General features: G+C 31.8%; 1 long non-coding RNA gene and 1 pseudogene across 1 annotated transcript; both read left to right on the plus strand.

Annotated features, from left to right (window-relative positions):
- The first annotated feature begins 1,910 nt into the window (after positions 1 to 1,910).
- On the plus strand, positions 1,911 to 6,437 carry LOC140867455 (inorganic pyrophosphatase 1-like; annotated as a pseudogene).
- A 1,123-nt stretch (positions 6,438 to 7,560) lies between these two features.
- Positions 7,561 to 8,533, plus strand: LOC140894331 (uncharacterized). The gene is made up of 3 exons (XR_012153785.1): positions 7,561 to 7,759; positions 7,845 to 8,048; positions 8,149 to 8,533. It is a non-coding gene; the product is annotated as an uncharacterized lncRNA (long non-coding RNA).
- The last annotated feature ends 778 nt before the right edge of the window (positions 8,534 to 9,311 follow it).

Below are 9,311 nucleotides of genomic sequence, written 5' to 3' on the forward strand. Positions count from 1 at the left end.
CGCTTCTTTTATTTCCGGTGTACTGAATAATTAATCCTGAAGTAACCCAATAATTTGCAAAATATATTAGTCATGTAAACCGCATTGGGCAAGTTCTATGCGACAGTTTAATCCAAGAAAACTGTTGGTAGGATTGAACAATTGTACAATCATGTTAGTCATGTAAACTGAATTGAGCAAGGTATGTACGACAATCTAATCCAAGAAAATATTAGTAAAGGGAATTGAACATCTAATTAAACACTGATCAAATATTTATCTATCTAAGCAACTTGGGCATGCCTTGAAAACAAGTCGGAATCAATTCTCATTTTATGATTGAGTGAATATAATTATGGCTGGTTGTTTCATTTGAATTACGCACATATTCTTCTTACAATTTATTTTATTTTTAAAAAATAACATTGTACTTTATTCCAATAAATCCGATAACTAATTAGTCGGGAATATCAATGTGATATTATATTATTTATAAAGTATGTTTAATCATCGATCGCCTCCTTCTAGATACCAAATCAATAATTAATCAATTATTATAGGGGTGAAATCGGGTCGAGACTCGTCCCGTAACTCACTTACTCGATTCCCGTTCTGATAGGAGTTGGGAATTTTTTTTTTCTCCCGATCCCGCACCCGAGAAGTTTCGGGACCCGAATGTTCGGGATCCCGTCGGGTCCGGAGAGGGTAATCCCGAACAATATTTTTTTAAAAAAAATTCCATTAAAATGTTTTTTTAAAAATAATTATGAAGAAAATCAAACAATTTCATAGTACATTACAAATAAATTAAAATTTCTTTGTATATAACCATTAAAAAACTAAAACATCATCTTAGTGCATTACAAATAAATTAAAACAACTACTTGATTAATACAAAAAAAACATATAATTATTCATAATAATAAAAAAAACAAAAAAAAAATTATAACTCAATGTTAATATTAAAAGAGATAAATATAAAAAAATTATATGGTAGATAATTATAAAACAATAATATTAAAACATAAAATTATAAAATAAAATTATTTTTTTAATTAAAAATATTATTAAAAATATTATTTTTATATTCGGGTCGGGTCGGGAATCCCGTCGGGAAGAGTTTCCTATCTCTATCCCGATCCCGAAATTAATCGGATCGGAAAAAATTCGGGACGGGAAAAATTAGGGACGGGAACGGGTTGAAAATCGAGAAGGGTCGGGATTTATGTAAAATTTGTCAGCCCTAAATTATTATACATTGAAGATGAAATATTATCATGATCAAGAATTAATGAAATAGCCTTTCTTTCTATTATTCTCGCTAAAAAAAAATTGATCCAGCATTTACATGATGCTTTGATTTAAATAGATAGATATAGATACATGCATATATATGAAGCCAAGATTTGTGTTTTCAAATACATATGCGAGTGGCTTTAAATACACGCATAAAATCTATCGACAGCATACTACAAATAGACAAATGTAGAATAATTTTGATTTAATTTGTTCATCTGATTAATTTAGTAGTGGCTCAAAAGAATTTGAATTTAAATTTTAAATTTAAATTTGAATTACCTTCTATACAAAAATAAAGTGAGATTGCTAGTTTGTTTAAAAGAACTCAATTCTCAATGGAAAATTTTCTTGCATGCGGATAAATTTTTTTGAAAACAAATTTAAAAACCAACCTTAAATTACACCTAACCGTCAGATCAACCTAATCCAGCGGCTGATATTTCGACCACAAATATAATTTTGAACTCAAATTTCTGAGTAATATTCCATTGGGATATGATGACACACAACCCACTTGGATTTCCTCCTAATTCATCGATATATATATATACCCCATACAAGTCTCCATTGTGCATCAAAATTTTACGTACAAACAAAAAATCTTCACCGGACATTTTCCTCCTCTCTTTGTAATGGCCGGAGTCCTAGTAATTTTCGACTTCGACAAAACGATCATCGAGCCCAACAGCGACAATTGGGTGGTGGACGAACATGGCGCCACCGATTTGTTCAATCAGCTTCTCCCCACGATGCCTTGGAAGTCACTTATGGTACGTACGCGTATCGATCTTTTAAGTCACAACTTTTTGGGTACGTACGTAATATCAATATGTTTGTTTCTTTAATTTGTTTTGAAATTAACGATACTGCAGGATAGGATGATGTTAGAACTCCATCAGCGAGGAAAAACCATTGAAGATATCAAACTAGTGTTGAGGAGGGTTCCGATACATCCTCGGATAGTCCTGGCAATCAAAACGGCCCATGTTTAGGGTACGTATATATGATGCATCTACATATATCTATCTATCTATCTATATCCTTCTAAATATATGAGTTTATTTGTGATTTTACACTAATGTCCCTTGATTTATTTGCTTGTGTATCTATCATTAAATACTCATTTAAGATCACTATACGTCTTCTCAATCTTTGTTTTGCATTTTCCACTAATTTTTCTTCATTTATTTGCATATCTTGGTTTTCCTCAATGATTAATATCTATCATTAAATACTCATTTAAGATGACTATACGTATTCTCAATCTTTGTTTTACATTTAAAATATCTTTGAATATTGACTATGGTCTATGGGCATTTGGAAACATCATTTAAGATCAATATACGTCTTTTCAATCTTTGTTTTGCATTTTACACTAATTTTTCTTGATTTATTTGCATATCTTGGTTTTCCTCAATGATTAATATCTATCATTATATTAAATACTTGTTTAAGATGAATATACGTCTTCTCAATCTTTGTTTTACCTTTAAAATATCTTTGAATATTGACTATGGGCATTTGGAAACATCGGGGAAGAGGATAAACCATGGGCATGAAACATTCTTCAGGAGTCCACTGCCATTTATTTTCCACATGAATCTGTTTACCTACCTACCATCATAGATACCCGATTAATTTAGTCGACCATCTTTTAGAGGGGCTTCCTTTGCTCTTTGTTTAATGATAATTCGTTTTCAATTTCTGTTTGTTGCTTCACTTTAATTTAGTTTAAATTTTTCTTGTTTTATTTGGAGCTTTGTTTTATAACTTTTGATGAGAAAAATACTCGTTTCTTTAATTCAGTGAAGATTGGAGATGGAACAACAGCCAGTGAAGCGCACACTGCAAGTAGAGGATGAGTGGTCGTGTGGATCTATTAATTATTGCATGAGATTGTGCTCGCATAGGTATTTCCAAGAATTCGTTTACATGGTTTTCATTTGATTAAAAAAACATTTAGTGAATCGATTCACAATATTTGCGTGAGCACACCAATCAACATGAAAATATTTGATGGGTTGGCGTATCGTAATTTGTAATGGTAAATAATTCACCATCCTTAATTCATCGATATCTGTCGGTATTCTCTTACCCATGCCGATTGAGTTGCATTTAAAGTCACTCATATGAAGTAATCCCTGGTTGATTAATGAGAGTGCTTGAGCAAAAGAAGTACCGATATATGTGACATTCTCAGAAACTCTCGTATGTCGAGCTTCTAAGTTGCTATATGATTTGGTTGGTTGGGTGAACCATGAAAGAGGAACGTTAAGTAAGACCGATCTTAGGTGGAAACACCACCAATAGTAAGATACAAGGTGACACCTCTCATGTCTTTTTGTCGTTTAATATGCAGTTCTACTTTGTCATAAATATAAGAACATAAAGTCATGTCTCTTCTAACAATTATAGTTTGGAAAATGTTATATGTACATAGAAGGTTACATGTTGGCTTACACACTCCACATGAAATTATAAAATTATCCCTCTATTTTATTTGAAAAAATTCTTTCCAAAATACATCAAGGATATTTATGTAATGTCAAGTATAACGTATAACCGAATGTGTAACCTTCCGTGTACATGTAGCATCACTCTTATAGTTTTTGGTGTAATGATAAACATTTGATCCTAATTAATACTAACTATGATTTGAAGATATTTGGCTTTTCTGGGGAAAAAGTTAATTAATGTACTTTGATTTTTCTTAATTTGTTATTTTTAATATGTTGAATTGTATTATTATTATTATTATTATTATTATTATTATTATTATTATTATTATTATTATTATTATTATTATTATTATACGTGAATATGCAGAAGCACATCAAAATTGGATAGGTCACGAATAATATTTTTTGAACATATTATATTGAAATGGAGACATTGCTTTATAAATTTCAAGAAAAAATTAATAACGTTTATGACTTTTTTAAATAAATAAATATTTTAATTATTAATGTTAAGAATAGCCATTATCAAAGATAGAAACTTTTCTTCTGGAAATGTTAATTAAATACTATTTTTGGAGCGATCTACATCCATTTTTTAACTTTAGAACTAGAATTTCACTCTCTCTTAAAAAAAGAAAAGAAAAAGGGGGACTAGAATTTCATTATGGAATAATTTTTAATTTTGATTTTTTGCTTCGCTTGATACTTGATAGCTTGTTTATAAACTGGTTTTCTATGCAGTTCTGGAAGAGCTCTGATGAATTATTAACTTGATGAGATTTTATGCACAAACTAAATATAGTATAAGAGTTATACCAAAAAGTAAGACACAAAAGACCCAAAAAAATAATATTTGATATTTGAAATAAATAATACAGCCTAAAAATCTTATCATAAAAGTCCCAAATTCGAATAAATAATACATCCTAAGAATCTTATCATAAGAGTCCCAAATCGAATGATAAAATCTTGAGCACGTGAATTGAACTTGATGAGTCTAATGTACCACCATATTATGGAGAACATGATAATTAAAAAGGTCCCTTAGAATGTAGGAGTCGAAATAAACATTCTAATAAGAGCAACACAAATATATTAACCTGTTTTACAGGTTTTTAATTTTTTAATTTTTATTTCTTACTTCTTGAAGTCTATCCATAGACAAAGTAGGAGAAAACTTTGTAACTCTTTATTAAGGGACCAAAACTAATAAATTTTCCTTCTTCATAACCCTCGAAGGTTTAGGGAAACTCAAACTCAATTAAGAAACATGCATCTTAATAATTGCAGCGCCCAACCAACTTCATCACTACATTATTTAATTAATTATTAATTATGAGACAAAAGGCTCCAGTAATATTATATTTAAATGATTTGGCTAAAATAAATTTATTTTCTAATATGATTCTTAATTATTTCTAGGATAGAGTTTATTCGAATCAAAAGGATTGATATCACGTACAATATATATGATTTGGTTGGTTGGGTGAGCCGTGAAAAAGGAACACCTGATCTTAATATTTGTGTGTGTGTGTGTGATTTAGCTTTTAGGTGAGTGAGTGAGTTAGTGCATATCTTATATTTACCATCATTATTCCTTTATCAACCATGAAGACAAAGTTTATAAAATAATACACATGATATAATGAACAACATAAAAATTTATTGTCGTGTTTACTAAAATTATTTTCTTCGAAAAAAATTTTTAATCAAAGAAATAAAAAGATTAATTGTATAAGAAGATAGACTCTAGGCATCTTTGATGATTAATTTCACTTCCTAATGATGATAATTTTATAAACATGTTTATAATCAATATGTTCTTACGTGCGTTTCTTACGTGCAACGCACGTGCACCCCATCTAGTAATTAATATATATATCAAATTGGGTCGTCAAGATTTTGGAGTTTTGATTTTTTTGTTTTCATAAATTTTTAGATGTGATCTGAGGATAGTGAGTGATGCCAACACCCTCTTCATTGAGACGATTCTTGATCACCTCGGAATAAAAGATTGCTTCTCCGAGATCAACACGGACCCGAGCTACTGCGACGATGAAGGGAGGTTGAGGATTTCTCCTTACGTTGATTTCAAGTCGTCTCCTCATCGATGCATCAATCCTTGCCCTCCAAACATGTGCAAGGTATGTATATATATAATACGTACATTAATATAATCTTGAGTGTTTTTTATTAATTATTATTTGAACGTAGGTGTAGTCCTGAATCTGATATTTTGTTTGTTTAATTAATGAAAGGGTATGATTGTGGAAAGGATCAAATGTTCTGTAGCCAAAGAAGGGAAGAAGAGGATGATATATCTTGGCGATGGTTTAGGCGATTTCTGCCCGAGTTTGCAGCTGGAGGAAGGAGACTTCATGATGCCAAGAAAGAACTTCCCAGCGTGGAATTTGATACGCGAAAATCTGGGACGAGCTTCAGAGCAGATTCCATGAATGGATGGATGGAGCAGAGCTGGAAAGCATTCTACTACAACTTATAGAAAAAGTCAGGATTCAAGAAAGCGCGGTTCAATCGGCGGCTTTGATGGTGGATTGTAAGTTCAGCAGCATTCCAATGGCAGCACATGAGAGCAGGCCCCATGTCCTTCGAGTCCATCAATAGATAGATATGACTGAATAATTTGGTTGTTGATTAAACAGCAGCTGGTTTCACCTTTTTCGTGTGTGTTTGGGACAAGAAAACGCTTATGACATGTAGAATGGTTAAAGATATGTTTGTAATTGAAAGCATCAGATTAATTAGTTGCTTACTTTGTGGTTGGATTCGGTGTGAAATATATAGACAAAATTTCTGAATTACATGGCGCATGCGACTATCGTGTAAGGATCAAACCACTTCATGGAGCAACTTAACAAGTATTTTGATCAAGTTTTACATTCACTAATACGAATCAGATTAAAATAAAGAAAACAATGGCAAATGCATGAAAAAAGATCACTACCAATCTTGATTTTAAAAAAAAAAAGCACAACGGTACTGCCGCGGTTATTTACGATAGTTAATTGGGGCTGTACATAAAGCTTTCAGCATGTGCCTCGAGGTTCTCTGGTTGCGGGAGACAGGTAGCTAAAACCTGAATGGCAAGAAAAAAAAAAGTGACTTGGAATGTACTTGTGTTGTATTCTTTGCAAGTTGTTCGTTTCCTTGCAAGGCCTCGGTTTGCCTTCTTTAGGACCTGTGAAAATGCATGAGAGATAGGTAAGATGGCACATGTATGTACACCCAGCTCATTTTTTTTTTTACATTCAATCACAACTTTACAGCATCTAACAAGCTTTGGACGTACAGGTTCATGTTCATGAGCCCAGGGCCTCTTAAAATGTTGAAGCAATTCCAAACGTACGAGACCTTAACGATCAAACCCCTAGAAAAGAACAGAAAAGTAGCTAGGGATTTGACATTCATTCAGACATGGAAGAAATAATTAGATGATCTGCATGCGTGTTGACAAAGAACACGAAATTTGATTTCTTTTGAGTCTACAAGCCAAATCTTCTTGCGGGTGATCTCTTCCAGTGGGGCAATTTATTAACAGTCCTAAAGTTATAATCTACTATTATCATGATGTACGTGTAATTAGTAACAAAAAAAAAAAGTGACTTGGAATGTAAACACAACTTTGCCAGTACAGGTACCTAATCTAACCAAAAACACCACAATTTTTTAAGCCCTTCAATTAATATACATTGATTATATATATATTTGCACGAAAATAATGGGTTTTATTTTTATTACCAAAATAAAAAATAAAAAAAATCAGAGATTTATTCCATCAGAATGTGGGAATGAAGTGGATCGAGTAAGTGGTGCATAATTGCCACCATTCCAAAAATTACTCGACAACAAGAAGAAAATAAGGAGGGCGACCGAAGAAGCCGGGATCCCTTTTACGTATGTTGGTGCAAATTCATTTGCAGCATACTTTGTTCATTATTTGCTTCATCCACATGATGGCATCTCCCATGAAGTTACTATTTATGGAAATGGCCATGCCAAAGGTACGTAAGAACGCCCCATCCATGTCAACAGTTAATTATTTTCGTAAAGCAAAAATAAATACGTACAAGATTCATTTTGGTGTAGCGGTGTTGAATTACGAAGTGGACGTTGCGGCGTACACGTTGAAAGCAGCGATGGACCTGAGGGCGGCGAATCGAGTCATCGTCTATCGACCCCCAAAGAACATCATATCCCAGCTCGATCTGGTTGATGCATGGGAGAACAAAACGGGACGTACTATAACAAGGGTCCATGTCCCCGGGCAAGAAATCGTCGATCTTTCCAGAAGTAATATTACAAACAGCTTATACATGGAATTAAAATCAAATCTTTTTTTAAAAAAAATTTATATATATTAACATGTTTTTGGTTATATTTTTGGAAGCAGATTTGCCATTTCCGGACAACGTCTCGGTTTCAATAATTCACAATATATTCATCCAAGGATTTCAGATGAGCTACGAGTTAACGGATCGGAGGACGACTTGGAAGCATCTGCTTTGTACCCTGAATACGATTATACTTCAGTTGATGATTTTCTTGATCGTTGCCTTGTTCGTCCACTTAAGCCTAAATTGGCAACGTTTGCTTAATTACACAACTGTATACGCATATGGAGTTACGTGTGTGTTTGTGTGTATGTAATCATTTTCTTTGTTTTGTCAATGCATGAATTATCGCATATAATTGGTTTAGCCTCAAGAGTTTTTGGATTGAGCATATATATATATTAGGAGATTAAAAAGGTTTTATATTCGTTGGAGGTATTTATTTAAAGATGGAGAATTACGTACAAATTAAAGTTGATCATTTATATTTTTATTGTTAGAAGGGTTTACATGAAATCATATTGTTAGAAGATGGTATATATTTAGTATTTTATTCGTATTTGTTTATAAATATATTGCATTAATTTAATAAAATTTGGTTAAATAGCTATTTAAGTAGAAAGGGAAAATAAGTTTTTTGGTCCATTAAATTGTTCATATTTTGGTTTTGATCCATTAACTTTTCTGATGTGTGTTTTGGTCCATTAACTTTGCATTTTCAGTGTTTTTGGTCCAACTCCATACGTGTAAACTTTTGATTGGTCCAAAATGATGGCGTGGACCAATCAGAAGCTGATACATATGTAGTTGGACCAAAAAATACTGAAAATGCAAAGTTAGTGTACCAAAACCCACATCAAAAAAGTTAATGGACCAAAACCTAAATGGGGTAAAGTTATTGGACTAAAAAACTTATTTTTCCTTAAGTAGAACTTATGAGTAAGTTAATTAGCAGATGCAAACTCTAATAATTTTAATCAAAATACTAAAATAATAATAATATTATTATTATTATTATTATTATTGTTTTTTATCATCATCATTATTGTGATTATTTTATTCTAATTGTTATCATCTTGCATCAAAATGTGTGGTCAAATATTGTGTTTAAATTTTTAATTATATAGTACATGTAATCTATCTATATATACCATATATACTATTTTATAAAAGGTGGATGCCTTATAGTAACTGTTTTTTATTTGTCATGACACACCAAAAA

The sequence above is a fragment of the Henckelia pumila genome, chromosome 4, assembly GCF_033568475.1.
Source record: "Henckelia pumila isolate YLH828 chromosome 4, ASM3356847v2, whole genome shotgun sequence".
Taxonomy (NCBI): domain Eukaryota; kingdom Viridiplantae; phylum Streptophyta; class Magnoliopsida; order Lamiales; family Gesneriaceae; genus Henckelia; species Henckelia pumila.